This window comes from Choristoneura fumiferana, chromosome 7 (assembly GCF_025370935.1).
Source record: "Choristoneura fumiferana chromosome 7, NRCan_CFum_1, whole genome shotgun sequence".
NCBI classification, from domain to species: domain Eukaryota; kingdom Metazoa; phylum Arthropoda; class Insecta; order Lepidoptera; family Tortricidae; genus Choristoneura; species Choristoneura fumiferana.
In genome coordinates this window covers 18,069,547-18,082,644 of record NC_133478.1, presented here as the reverse complement: position 1 = coordinate 18,082,644, position 13,098 = coordinate 18,069,547, and the positions used below count along the sequence as shown (strand labels likewise).

Here is a 13,098-nt window from a genome sequence, read left to right as displayed (position 1 = left end):
TCTCTGAAAATTGTGTTGGATTTCACTTTATTTTTACTAGCTGTTGCCCGCGACTCCGTCCGCGTAGTATTTGTTTATCGCTATCCCGTGGATACTATGCAATTTTCCAGGATAAAAACTATGCTATGTCCTTCCCCGGGACTCAAATTATCTGTATACCGAATTTCATCTAAATCGGTCCAGCGGCTTAGACGTGATTGAGTAACAAACATCCAAACAGACAAACCTCCAAACATCTTCTCAAATATCTGTAATATTTAGTAGGATTTTTAATGACCAAATAGCTCCAAAGGAAGATCAGCGCCGTTCGCAAGTCGGATTGCTGATTTGATTTAGGACCATTTCGAGACATGTGCAAGTTTAGTTTATTTTTTGTTTCCATGTTGTCACGAATAAATGATTTTTTTCTTTCTTCCTTTAATAGCTACTCGTTCGGGGAAGGATCTTCCTCTGATATATAAATTACGGTTAAGATTGAAGATTGAATCAGCGACCATAGCGTCATCACACGAATATTATAAATAAATGCGAAAGTCTGTTTGTTTGTTTCTTTGTTACCTCTTCACGCTTAAACCGCTGAACCGATTTATATGAAATTTAGGGTACAGATAGTTTGAGTCCCGAGGAAGAACGTAGGATAGTTTTTAATCTGGAAAATTGCATAGTTCCCCCGAGATAGCGATAAACGTATTCTAGGCGGATGGCCAGTAATTTTGCAGCGTTGTTTAAGTTATAGGCCTTGTGGTGTGATTTTCAGAGGTCATTAGGAAATTATTTTGTTGGCAGTACAAGTATTTTTTTCCATTATAAATACGAAAATACGGTGGGTACCTTTATGGTAAACAAAAAATTGGTCAGATTGGTTGAAGTTGACTGACTACTTGAAACTACGATACGGGTCTTGTACATGTCACGTCGATGTCATATCAACTTAAGCGAGTCTATTTTATGAGCTTTAGGTATACGAAACAAAAAATAAGAGAATAAATCACTGTAAGATCTAGGCTTACTTCTTGCTTGGACGACTCTTCCTAATTTATTCATAACATAAAGTAGATTATATGTTACGTTGTTTGCGATGAAATCATACTTGTTCTACTTAAAGTAGTTTGGATTTTTTAATTATTAGGTATTAAGATTATTCCTTTGATGATTTTTCGAAGAAATTCACAATAATTTAATAACTAAGAGCATTTGCGTAGTAACGTTAACTTTCAATACAAACAAGGCTTAAACCTGACTTTTACTGCTTTAACGCAGCCTCTTTCAATCCAAACAGTAATTCGACCTATACGTCAAACTGTCAAACGTACGTCATATCACTTTCCAAGAAACTTCACCATATTTATTTAGTTACGAAACCAAAAAGTATTCAATTACACTCCCGAACACTGGCCACTGCACTTCACTCGCGAAAAAAAAATTTTGTTTGAATTTCGAATTTAGACGATAGTGCGCGTTCGAATATTTAAATTTTCGTATTGAGAGCTGATTATTTGAACAGAGCTCATAAAGGCTCAAGCGCACGAAATACACTGAACGCTGCTTACATTGGCCCATGAGATTCGCTTTCTTACGTAGAGCGACTAAAAAACAGACACGGCCTTCCACGACGATTGTATAACGCTATTGTTCGGATTGGATTAAGGTTTTTCACATGAAGGTTCGGGATTTGTTTGACCTAGATGCATTCGAATGAAGATTTAGAATGATTTGTAGGTAGATGATAGCAGGAAACAATGTAAATACAATTAAAATTGTTTTCTCGTGATTGTTGATAATATGATATGATATTATTGTTCTGTGAGGAAGTGGAATGGAAAAACGTATCTAGGTGAACCATAACTATGTTTGAATAGGAAAACTTTTACAATTTTATTGACTTCGCTGGCTTTCTTGCAGCAGTTCCGAATCAGAATAACGAGAGGTGATAAAGTGAATTGGTAAATTTCGAACCGACTTATTGAACTTTAGATTAGCTCTAATAGCGGGTGTCAAGCAGATACTTTTACGTCTTTCAACTCAATCAGTATTGAGGTTTTGCTGAAATGGATACCCAGATGACCGCAACGGCGTGAACTTTTCCCTTTGATCTACCGTCTGTCTTTCCCATCACCATAGGTATCTTCACGTTCCAGGGTCTCTACGCTCTATGTGACCAAAGTATTGCAGGACACCATTGAAAGTAGCTAGCTGACATTCCGTTATATAAGTAAGATGCAGAATCTAAATCTTTGACAGATACAACTATATCTTTTACAGCGCATTGGTGTTTTAACTGTAATGCTGTAATTTTTTTTGCTAACAAATAAATAATAAATAAATTTTAGTAGGTATCTACGAGGAAAACGGTTTTTTTTTTCAATTAATACAGGTACTTTTGGTACCTATAAATACAGGGAGTCTCTGCCCATGGGGCTTTAAATGCTGGGTTCGATTCTACTCGCATAACTGAGCTACTTTTCAAAAATATGACCACAGTTAATTTCATTTTTTTTCATACAAATAAAATGTAATTTTCAATGTATGCGATACAATAATAAATTGACGGCACATTGATAAATGTTTATCTTAGAGATGTCAAATAAATGTCAAAAATTGTTTCAAGGCCAAAATTATACCAAGAGACAGCGATAACACCACCATGCCCGATACACTGATTTAACAATTAAACTTTGAAGATTAATAAATAATCTAAATTTAAGTTTTTTGAAAATGCTACAAAACTAAAGTAGTTTAGTTTTGTGAGTAGAATCGAATCTTGAATTGAAAGCCCCATGATCAGAGAGTCCCTGTAGATTATTGTATACATATTTCAGTAAATGCCAGTTCTAAATAATCGAAAGAAACTTCGATGACACCTCTCCGTTATATTTACCATATCATTTTAGCCGTCGGTCGTCTATCAAACTTAAACTTATCTGTGTTTGAGATCAAATTAGGAGCTTTTATAAGATTTTCGACTGTCACGTAGTTTTAATTGGTGATGTAAGTATTAAAATTTCTGTTACATTTTGGTGGATAATTGTATGTATTAGGTATGCATATCTATCAGACTGATTTAATTTGTGACGCGAGTGAAAAAGCAAATATGAAGTAAAAAAATTATTTAACTTTCTGTGAATGCTCGTGAATGTTAGATGGTTTACCTAATTAGCTAATTAATTTGCGAGTGTGTATATGTCAAATATTGCACTTGTAGTGGTTAAAGTTGCCTAAAAATTGGGGGTAAATATTATGGTTATGTTTTTTTTTGTAATTATATTTTTATTTATAATGTTAGTAAACGTGTAAAAATAAATTTATCTAGGTACTTTTTCTTCTCTTTTCTTTTGACCTTTCTCTTCTCTTCTCTTTTCTTTTGACCTTTCGATCGTTCAAAAGCTATAGGATAAGTTCGCCTTTTAAATCTGTTTTTCGTTGCAATCCGTTATTTTTAAGCCCAGTTTAGACTTGTAAGAAAAATCGTGCAAGTTGCACTTCATTACAGCGCTCGATTGCACGATTTTTCTTGCTAGTCTATACTGGGCTTTACACGTCTTACGCACAGTAAAAAGTTAGGTAAGTACACGTACGTACTTTATCAATATTACCCACAATCTCATTTTTTTTGTGTCATTTCTACAGTTTCATCGTCCAGTTCGGACGGTGCGGTACCGTCTGTCATACATCGCTGCTCCCTGTAATGTGCGGTCGGGGTCCGCTGCGCAAGGTGCGCGGAAGCAGGCTGTTGAACTAGACTGTCTTGGACTGTTCGGTGTAACAATGGAGGCGCGGAAGGCGTATGGATATTATCATCATCATAGGACCACTGTTGGACATAGGCCTCCCTCATAGACCTCCAGTTGCTTCAGTTGGCAGCGGCTTGTATCCACCGTGAACCCGCGAATTGTTATTTTTAATCCCCGACGCAAAAAGAGGGGTGTTATAAGTTTGACCGCTATATGTGTTTGTGTATTTTTGTACCTCTTAAACGGGTGGACCGATTTGAATGCAGTTTTTTTATTTGAAACCAGGTTTTCTAGCGATGGTTCTTAGACATGTTTCATCAAAATCGGATTAGCCGTTTTTGGGATTTTGAACTTTGAAGTGATAAAGTCGGGGGTTTTGCAACTTTTTGTTGGTTAGGTTATAAATAACTAATTAGGCCTTACTGGCTTTGAAATTACGGGCTCTTAGGTACTAAATTTTCATAGGCATTCCTAAAATCTACATAGAGAGTAAAATACCAGCGTCAAATCCTTGTCAACGTAACTATTTAAGTCCTACCCGTCTCATAGCATAGGCACACAGCACATGCTGAGCCTGAACCTTTTGAAAATACAAACTGAAATATAGATGCACAAAAAAACAGAAAAATAAGACCAACACTGGGAATCGAACCCAGGTCCTCGGTATTCCGTACCGCGTGCTATACCGCTACACCACTGCTGGTAAAAGTAAAAATTTGAAATTGAAATAAAAAATAGAAAAAGATTCCAAAAAACCAATCTTAACCTGAACCTTTTGCCATGTATGTAGCTGAGCATGTATGTACCTTCTCACAAATATGTTTTTTTTATGGGCAATAAATGTTTTTTTTATTTTATGAAATTCTATGATAAAACTCAACGGTTGAGGTTTCAAGATATTATACCGATCCCGTGGAAAGATCAATAAGCTGCATAAGTCTGAACTTTGTTTTTAGTTATAATTATCATAGGTACTACTTTGATTTTCTGTATCTAAAATGTCAAATTAGTAATCCTATGTCACTCCTATGGCACTAACATTATAATTATCACTATATGCTGAGTGGGGCCCAACTATATTTTTTATTAGAAGTTGTCGTGGAATCGTTAAACACCATGAAAATTTCAAGCATCTGCCTGCTTATTATTCAAAGATACTGATACAGCCTTATGACAAACAGTAGAGCCCTAGTTATAGGGTTCCGTAGGCATCCAAAACCGAACAATAAATTTCAGCCAGAAATGTATGAAAAAAGGCATATTACGTTTCCTTCATGTAATCAATTATGCATAGTAATTGCATACATTGGATAAAGTGGGAGGTGGCGGAAGCTTGCCCTGGTCACACTCAGGTGCGCGGGAGCAAGCTTCAGTGACTCTGGACTAGTATGGACCACAAAGCATCTATCACTGGAGATGGTCACGAGTTTCTTTTCTGCCCCGAGCAAATAATAAGCAAGCATCAATCAAAAGAAGCTCACTGTAACAACAACAGCTGAACAGAGGTCTCCTTCTTAAAACACCATTAATGAACCTCGCCACTTGCATCCACCGGTTGCCCACAGTCAACAGTCAACTTACGATATTGTGATGGGCGGTTTGTGGTCGCCACTCGAGGGCCTTTCTCCCCCCACGGTATCTATAGATATGCATGCAACATTGCCCGCAACTTTTGTGATGACGTCAGCCCAACTAGCGGGAGGCCTACGCTGCGCTCGACTTCCGCTTCTCGATCGCTACTTGAAAAAATTTATCTTGCAACTATCGGTTAACAGAAACATTTATCTCTAGTTGAGTGCTTATTTTGTATTTTCGTTTTAGTAAGTCAACTCTTACTAAAAATATATAATTATATTAAAAAATTAATATTAAATTTCCGACATTTTCAATACCCGGGACTTAATCAAGGCTTAAATGTTTCAGCGATGTTTCAGGCGAATTCGGCAAAATAAAAATTACTTGAAGCAAGTCTCGTCGTAAGTACTTTATACGGTTGCTACTTACCTATGAAGTTATTGCTGGGCTACGGTAAAAAGACTTAAGTAAGTACTTTTTTTAATATTGTGCTTAGTTTCAGAGCAAAAACGTACAGATGAATAAGTTACGGGTGAAGAAGTATCTTTACTTCTTTGGGAGGTGATTGATATCCGGGAGGGATAATTTTGAATTGGGAAGGGATTTGGCCAGTTTGGAGCGAAGTCACACCATGTGTTCCAATTTTGAATTACTAAAGTTTTTAATTCAGCCAGCCAGTTTGAAAAAGCTACCAGCAAGGAGTTTCACCACCCCGATATCATTATGCCATAATACAACCTACTTAATAATAATGTTCTTTCCTTCCCAACACGTTATTAAGCTAACCACCTATCGTATGTCGTTCCGTATGTTTCTTCATCGCGATGGCGTTGCAAAAACTCGCACGCTCTAGATTCGTACTGGATATGTTCTTACAATGAGATTCCTATTGCGACTACCATGGGTCCGTGATTAGTTGGGACAGGTCTTTTCAAATAAGCAATTATGTTCTTTTTTTATTTATTTTTTATTCGACTGGATGGCAAACGAGCAAGTGGGTCTCCTGATGGTAAGAGATCAACTCCGCCAATAGACACCTGCAACACCAAGGGATTGCAGATGCGTCGCCAACCTAGAGGCCTAAGTTGGGATACCTCAAGTGCCAGTAATTTCACCGGCTGTCTTACTCTCCACGCCAAAATACAACAGTGCAAGCACTGCTGCTTCACGGCAGGATTATCAAGCAAGATGGTGGTAGCAATCCGGGCGGACCTTGCACAAGGTCCTACCATCTGCAAAACCTGCTCTTCTCTTGTCTTGTTGTTGTTGTTGTTGTTGTGTTGTCTTGTTCTTCTCTGCTCTTTTGGTGAGGATCCGACAGAGAACCATGTCATCAACATAGCACATAGGATTAGTTAGCTGTAGTAGCAGTGAATTAGCCATATCTGTCAAAGAAAGACCACCGTTGGAGACCAGGGAAACGTAGTGTGGAACTGAGTTCTTAAGTGAAGACCGCATCTTGACGCCCTTCAGCTAGCGGGGTGGCGATTTGCGAAATGTGGAGAAAATAGAGTAAAATGGCGCATATTAACAGCAGCTACTATATCCAGAAGTAAATTGCTATAGACCACAACAATGATGAATGAAATACACGATAAGGTAGATAAATTTGCAAAACGTATGTGCAATCAACAGCCAAGATTTATGAACAAGTCCTTCACCTGCAGATTTTTCTTTATATTTTTTTAAAAGAGAAAGGATCGGCGTACGGAATTGAAATAACAGTCAGACATACCAACTAAAGCACTTACGTCAGGAGTCTTTATACTACACTAGTTCTGCCATTTTTCGAGGTACAACGACGTGTATTCCGCGATGCAAAAATGGGTGAGCAAAGTAATTGTTCATAACTAATTGATATGGAACTCTGCAAAGTAACGCTTGATTCTATATTGTTCATAATCACTTCGACATACTCACAATATCCCGCTATTCATCCGAAGATACACATCGACGCCTACATTTGCCTGTCATCAGATTCCGAGTGGAAGAGAGCTTGTATCCATCATTCTAATAAAAAAAAACCTTTATTTCAACTGCTTCACGCTCCATCCTGGAGTAATAATGACTTTCAATGGAGTGCTACAATTTAACCCACTTCCAATGATCGGATCGACTTGAAATTTAGTATACATGTTTAGTGTACATGTAAGTTGGCTGATCTCAAGTACAGTCAACAAATACAATCAATCAGCCAAAACTAAACATTTTTTCTTTCTCAACGTAGTGCCACGAGTTTAGTAAAGTGGTACAATTTAATCCGCTTCCAACGATTGGATCGACTAGAAATTTGGTATACATGTAAGTTGTATGATTGCAAGTATAGCCAACAAATACAATTGCTACCACCATCTTACTCGCTAATCCTGCCGTAAGCAGCAGTACTGTTGTGTTTCGGCGTGGAGCAGCCGTGAAATTTGGCACTTCCCATCTTAGGCCTCTAGGTTGGCAACGCATCTGCAATACCCCTGGTGTTGCAGATGTTATGGGCGGTGGTGATCTCTTACATCAGGAGACCCACTTGCTCGTTTGCCATCCATCGAATAAAAAAAAAAAAATAAAAAAAAAAACAAATACAATCAGCCAAGACTAAGCTTTTTTCTTTCTCAACGTAGTGCCACGAGTCGGTCATCGCGTTACGTCCGCGCGTTGCGCGCCACGCGCCGCCGAGCGCGACGTGGCGCAATGCGCAGGAGTTGCTCATCTATCATGTGTTTAATGATGATAAGTATGATAACGTACTCGCACATGCTATAAAGGTACAAAGCCTTTAGCAGCAAGACAGAAAATGCTGTTGTACTTTTCGTAGAATATACACATGGAATACTCCATGATTACTACATGGTTTACAGGTTAATTAAAAAAAGCAAATTAAAAATGCAAGTGTTTGCGAAATCGCGAAATGGTCCCAGCCCCCAGCTCAGCATAGTGTTGGCCGAGCAGGCTAATAATAAGAATAAGATTTAAAGGCGATAAGTTCTTAAAGGGACTTCTTCAAGTTAACCTTCGAATAAGACGGAACATTAAATTAAACAAAACAAACAATGAAACATTATTAAATTTGAAACAAGATTACACATCAATGAAAAGATAAAAGGACCAAAAGAAGAAAAAAGTAAGGAAGAGGAAGGAAGGATGAAAGAGAAGGAGGACTAGAAGGACCATGTACTACATGTCTGCTGCTTATATTGTAAATGTATTTCTTTCTTTCTTTCTTTAGTTAATATTTATTATATTATAGCTACCGATTGGCGAGACCGACATTATAACAAATCCACAAAATAAAGAGTTTAATAGAAAAAGTTTGGGAAATCAGCGATCATTCAGCGATTTTTTTACATTCCACGTGCCGTCCGATACTTTCCTATGTAAGTAGATCCGCTGTTAGGTACTCCAAAAAAACTGCCTTTTATTATTATCTATCTAGTGTCCAAAAGCTTCAAGCTATAGCACCGTTTCTCCAACATTAAAGATACATCATCAACAACTTGCGCATCACGCAGCATAATAATGACCATCAACAAAATTGCACTTTTCATAAGTGAACTATTACATATGTACAAACAAGTTAATGGGCGCTCAGATGCCATAACAGCGTTTACTGAATCATTATCGTTACAAAGTTGATTTTACTGACTAGCAAATATTTAAATACATTATTTGTAAGCCTAATATGGGTGGTGTTTGAAAGTGGTAACCATTTGAACTGTATTTTTAAATTTGCGGCATAATTATGAATGAGTAAGTTATGATTGGTTATTTGGAGTCTTTTTGTATTTTTTATTTCAACTCCAAATCATGTGCATCCATGTCTCAGTTTGTATTTTCGATATGGTTTCACGGGATACCCGTAAAAGTAACAAATTTGGAGTTGAAATAAAAAATACAAAAAGACTCCAAATAACCAATCATAATTTGATTGCTTAGTAGCGACATCTCTTGTCTGGGTGAGCGGTTGGTTCCGATAGAATGTGACGTCTCTCGATGAGAGCGAAAACATAGATGTCGCTAGTGCTGCTGCATAAGTAGCGTAGTAGAAATAAGCAACCTGAGATATGTATGCATAGGAAAAATTCGTGTCTAAATTCCTGTCCAGCGGTGGTGTAGGGGTTATAGCACGCAGCACGGATTGCTGAGGACCTGGGTTCGATTCCCAGCGCTGGTCTCTTTTTCTGGTTTTTCTGTGCATCCATGTCTCAGTTTGTATTTTCGGAATGAGTAAGTTATTTTTTTTAATGATCTATCGTAAAGATATTGAAATATTATAGAACAGTAATATCTCTCTTCTAAGTCGCTATATTCTTGACAGAATTGGTCGTCGGATGAGGAAAGTGAACCTTCATGTAGACCGATTTTCAAAATTCTTTTTTTATTCGAAAGAGTATTCTTCTGAGATGGTCCCATTGTCACCACGTCAAAATCTGATGATGGGATCCTAGGGAAATCGAGGGCAAACATCAAATTTTATAGGCACACCTATGGCGATTTTGGCATTTTTAGCATTAAGATGAGCATTTACATTCAGAAAGTATCACTTGGTAACTTGAAACTGATGAAGAAGACCGTAGTAGATGACCAATATGTACTCATCAAAGCTAAGTAATGCTCGCTCGTATATAAACGATCATGATTAATATACCTAGATAAGCGACTAAGAAGAAGCTTTAAGTTAATGATTCTTTCTAACTGATCTGATGCTGAAGCCAGAAGGTAGCCAACGCAACTCTGTTATAAAACAACGTAACTAAGTCGTGTTTGGGCTTAATGGAATTGTTGTAAGATGTACTTTGGCTAAGAGTCTCTAAAAGTGAGAAATAAAGAAAAATTTTAACAAAAAAGTAAAACTGACTCCAAAAAAAATAAAAAAAATAACAAAAAATGGAACCGACTACAAAACCCTTGAAAATATTTTTCTAGGTACGTACTAGCTCGAAGTCGGTGACTCAGCACGACCCAGCAGGAGGGATTGAAACCCATAGTAAGTAAGTGAGGTAGACGACTATTGTTCCACTCCTGCTGGCTCGTGCTGAGGCACCGACTTCGAGCTAGTACGTACCTAGAAAAATATTTTCAAGGGTTTTGTAGTCGGTTCCATTTTTTTTAGAATTAGAAAAAGGGTAAACAATCTAATATTCTAAATATTTGCTGTGACTTATTTTTCAAAAATGTTTTTCAATAAAAACTTACCTTCGAACTTACCTTACTAAAAAAACGAAGTCGATATACTGGCCGAAAGGTACAAAACATGCGACAAAAAGCAAACAAAAGAAGTAGAACATTTCTTCAGGTGCTGTTCCAAATTCAAATTATACAGCGCAATTTTCTGAATCTTGTAAAAATAAAACAAAACTGTTATGACTCAGTCCATGGTGAATGAGAACGGATGCTTCTTGACATTTAAATTTCGAATATGAAACGTCAAAGGAAGTGACAACAATCATATTTTTAAATGAGACTATATTTGACATCAGCTTGACATTCACTACAGAGCCTATAATTTAGCGAACAATGTTTTGTCATGTCATCGAGAAAAATCAGAAATAAGACTAGACTCGAAGTGTCAATCCGTTACCTTATTAAATTAAGTGATTGACGTGTGACATGTCTTAAAAGTCAAAGTCAGAATCCTTTGAGTTGAGAAGAAACCAGCAAGAAACTAGACGAGTTTATTACTGTTGATATGAAACCTTATATTATTATATCGCTTTAACATACTTAATAAAGTTTCAAATTACATATCAATAAACAAAAGCACGGGAAATTCAAAGCACACTTTTTTCTGTCGTTTTCAAGTTTAACCAACGACAAAGCATCGTTCATTACAAAAATCCGAATTGTTTACTACTGGTAAGTAGTACTCTCTTTTGCCAATGGTCTGAATCTGGAAGGCTAGCTCACGCGCCATACATACTTTCATCATATCATCAAAAACATACTTTCACAGAAACTGAGGTGAAAGTTTGGAAACATGATTTTGTTATGTTGTCATTATCCTTCCAAAACAAAACATTAAAGCAAGAAACAAATTAAATTTGATGGTAATTGTAATTACCCTACTAAATTTATTTAAATTCTTGATCAGACCTTGGTGCGATTATAGTGTCGTTTAAAATGAGATTATTTGAGATCAACATAATAAAATATTAATATATTTTATAATAATTCGAAATATAATTGTCCATTAAATATCATGGCCTTCTGTACAGACTGATCTAGACTTACAGTCATATACCCATATGAAATACGTCAAGTCAAGACAAAAAGCAGAAAAACCACGCCATTTCCTAAGCCCAACAGTGGTTAAAAAGTCAAATGTTCATTATGAACGCAATACCTTTGCTTCACAAAATAAGGTTTAGGATACCATTCGACTAAAAATTGTTTGATATTATTTATTGCATCTTTGGCTCTGACTATCTTCCTTATACAAATCTAGTAGAAAGATACTACAAAATCATTATAACTTTTTCTTCAAACAAAACATTGACCGATTATATGCGAAATAAATTCTGATAATCACTGAGTAGATTATCATAAAATTTACACAGGATTAATTTTGAAATATACATTATCGAACAAAGAAAAAATCATTGCATTCTATGTGTAGGCGTTAGACTAAAGACATCAACGTAGGTACATACGTACGGTAAAAAAACGTATTTGAATTAGCAACCCCCTTTTGTCGGTAAAAAATAGCGACATCATAATTATTATTGGCATAATGTATAATCTCAGCTTAAAACTGTCTACCTAATCGGTTAGTATTAATGAGCATAACCTAAACCATTCCACTCATAAGGTTATGGATAATTATACGTTTGAAGCGTTACTATAATATGGAGCCGTATTAAATTGCGAAGGTCGGCGCACAAAAAGTGGCCAATCGTTTATTAAGTTATGATTAATAGCTTTGTTGATGTTTGGTCTTATTCTTAACTCTGTTTAGAGGAGATTTAATGTGTGAGTATGGATATTGAGATAAAGAAACTGTAACTGTAAAGGTTACAAGTCGGTGTGTGCATCGGAACTTAGTGTCCTTAGGTACTCCGTCGGTTTCTTTCTTACATAGGCCGACCATAAGTAGATATACGGTGTCACCCTTACTTATGATTTCAGCACACCTAAAGGTACTGATTATTTACTATAAAATTCAAATTAAAATGATTTATTCAGTAAATAGGCCGCAATGGGACTTTTACACGTCATTTTTTAAACTACCAGCGCTTTTGGAAAGATCATCATTGCCAAGAAGAATGCGCCGCAAGAAACTTGGCAGAAAGTCATTTTTTCATAATAATATAATTACAAATAAAATACCTAAAAACTATATTATACAATTAAAGAAAAAAAAATACAAAAAATAATAATAATAAAAATACAGGGATGTATGGGGTCCCTTAGTTACAATACTAAACACTAACTACTTATAAGTATCTAAACTATATCTACGTTTAGTGGAAGTGTAGAATGCTGCCATCGTCATAAATTTTGTAAATAATAATAACAATAGTTTAGTTCTGAAATATACATTTCAGGTCAAGTAACCATTAAGCTTTTGGATTTCGAAGGCAAGTTCACGTCTGCCGCCCCCAAAGTTAGCTCACACGCATCCAGACAGCTAAAAGATTCCAAAAAGATTGAAACTAGTTGGACCATTCCTTACTTATATAATAATCGCGAGTTGAACCATACAGTTTTTGTGATTTTGGATATTAACACATTTATTCTCTTCAACGCATTCATTCAATCATTTTAGTACAGTACTTCCAGCGGAATTTATACACAAAAATAT

The 13,098-nt window shown here is 36.3% G+C and overlaps 1 protein-coding gene across 3 annotated transcripts in view; it reads right to left on the bottom strand.

Moving 5' to 3' along the window:
• The window catches only part of LOC141429802 (uncharacterized), a 43,792-nt gene extending 42,272 nt beyond the window's left edge, over positions 1–1,520 (bottom strand). For 2 of the 3 annotated variants that reach the window (XM_074090344.1, XM_074090346.1), the window contains exon 1: positions 1,363–1,520. The gene's annotated coding sequence lies outside the window, so the exon portion shown is untranslated. The remainder of the gene's footprint in view (positions 1–1,362) is intronic. The other variant, XM_074090345.1, reaches the window with a different exon arrangement.
• Between the last annotated feature and the right edge of the window lie 11,578 nt (positions 1,521–13,098).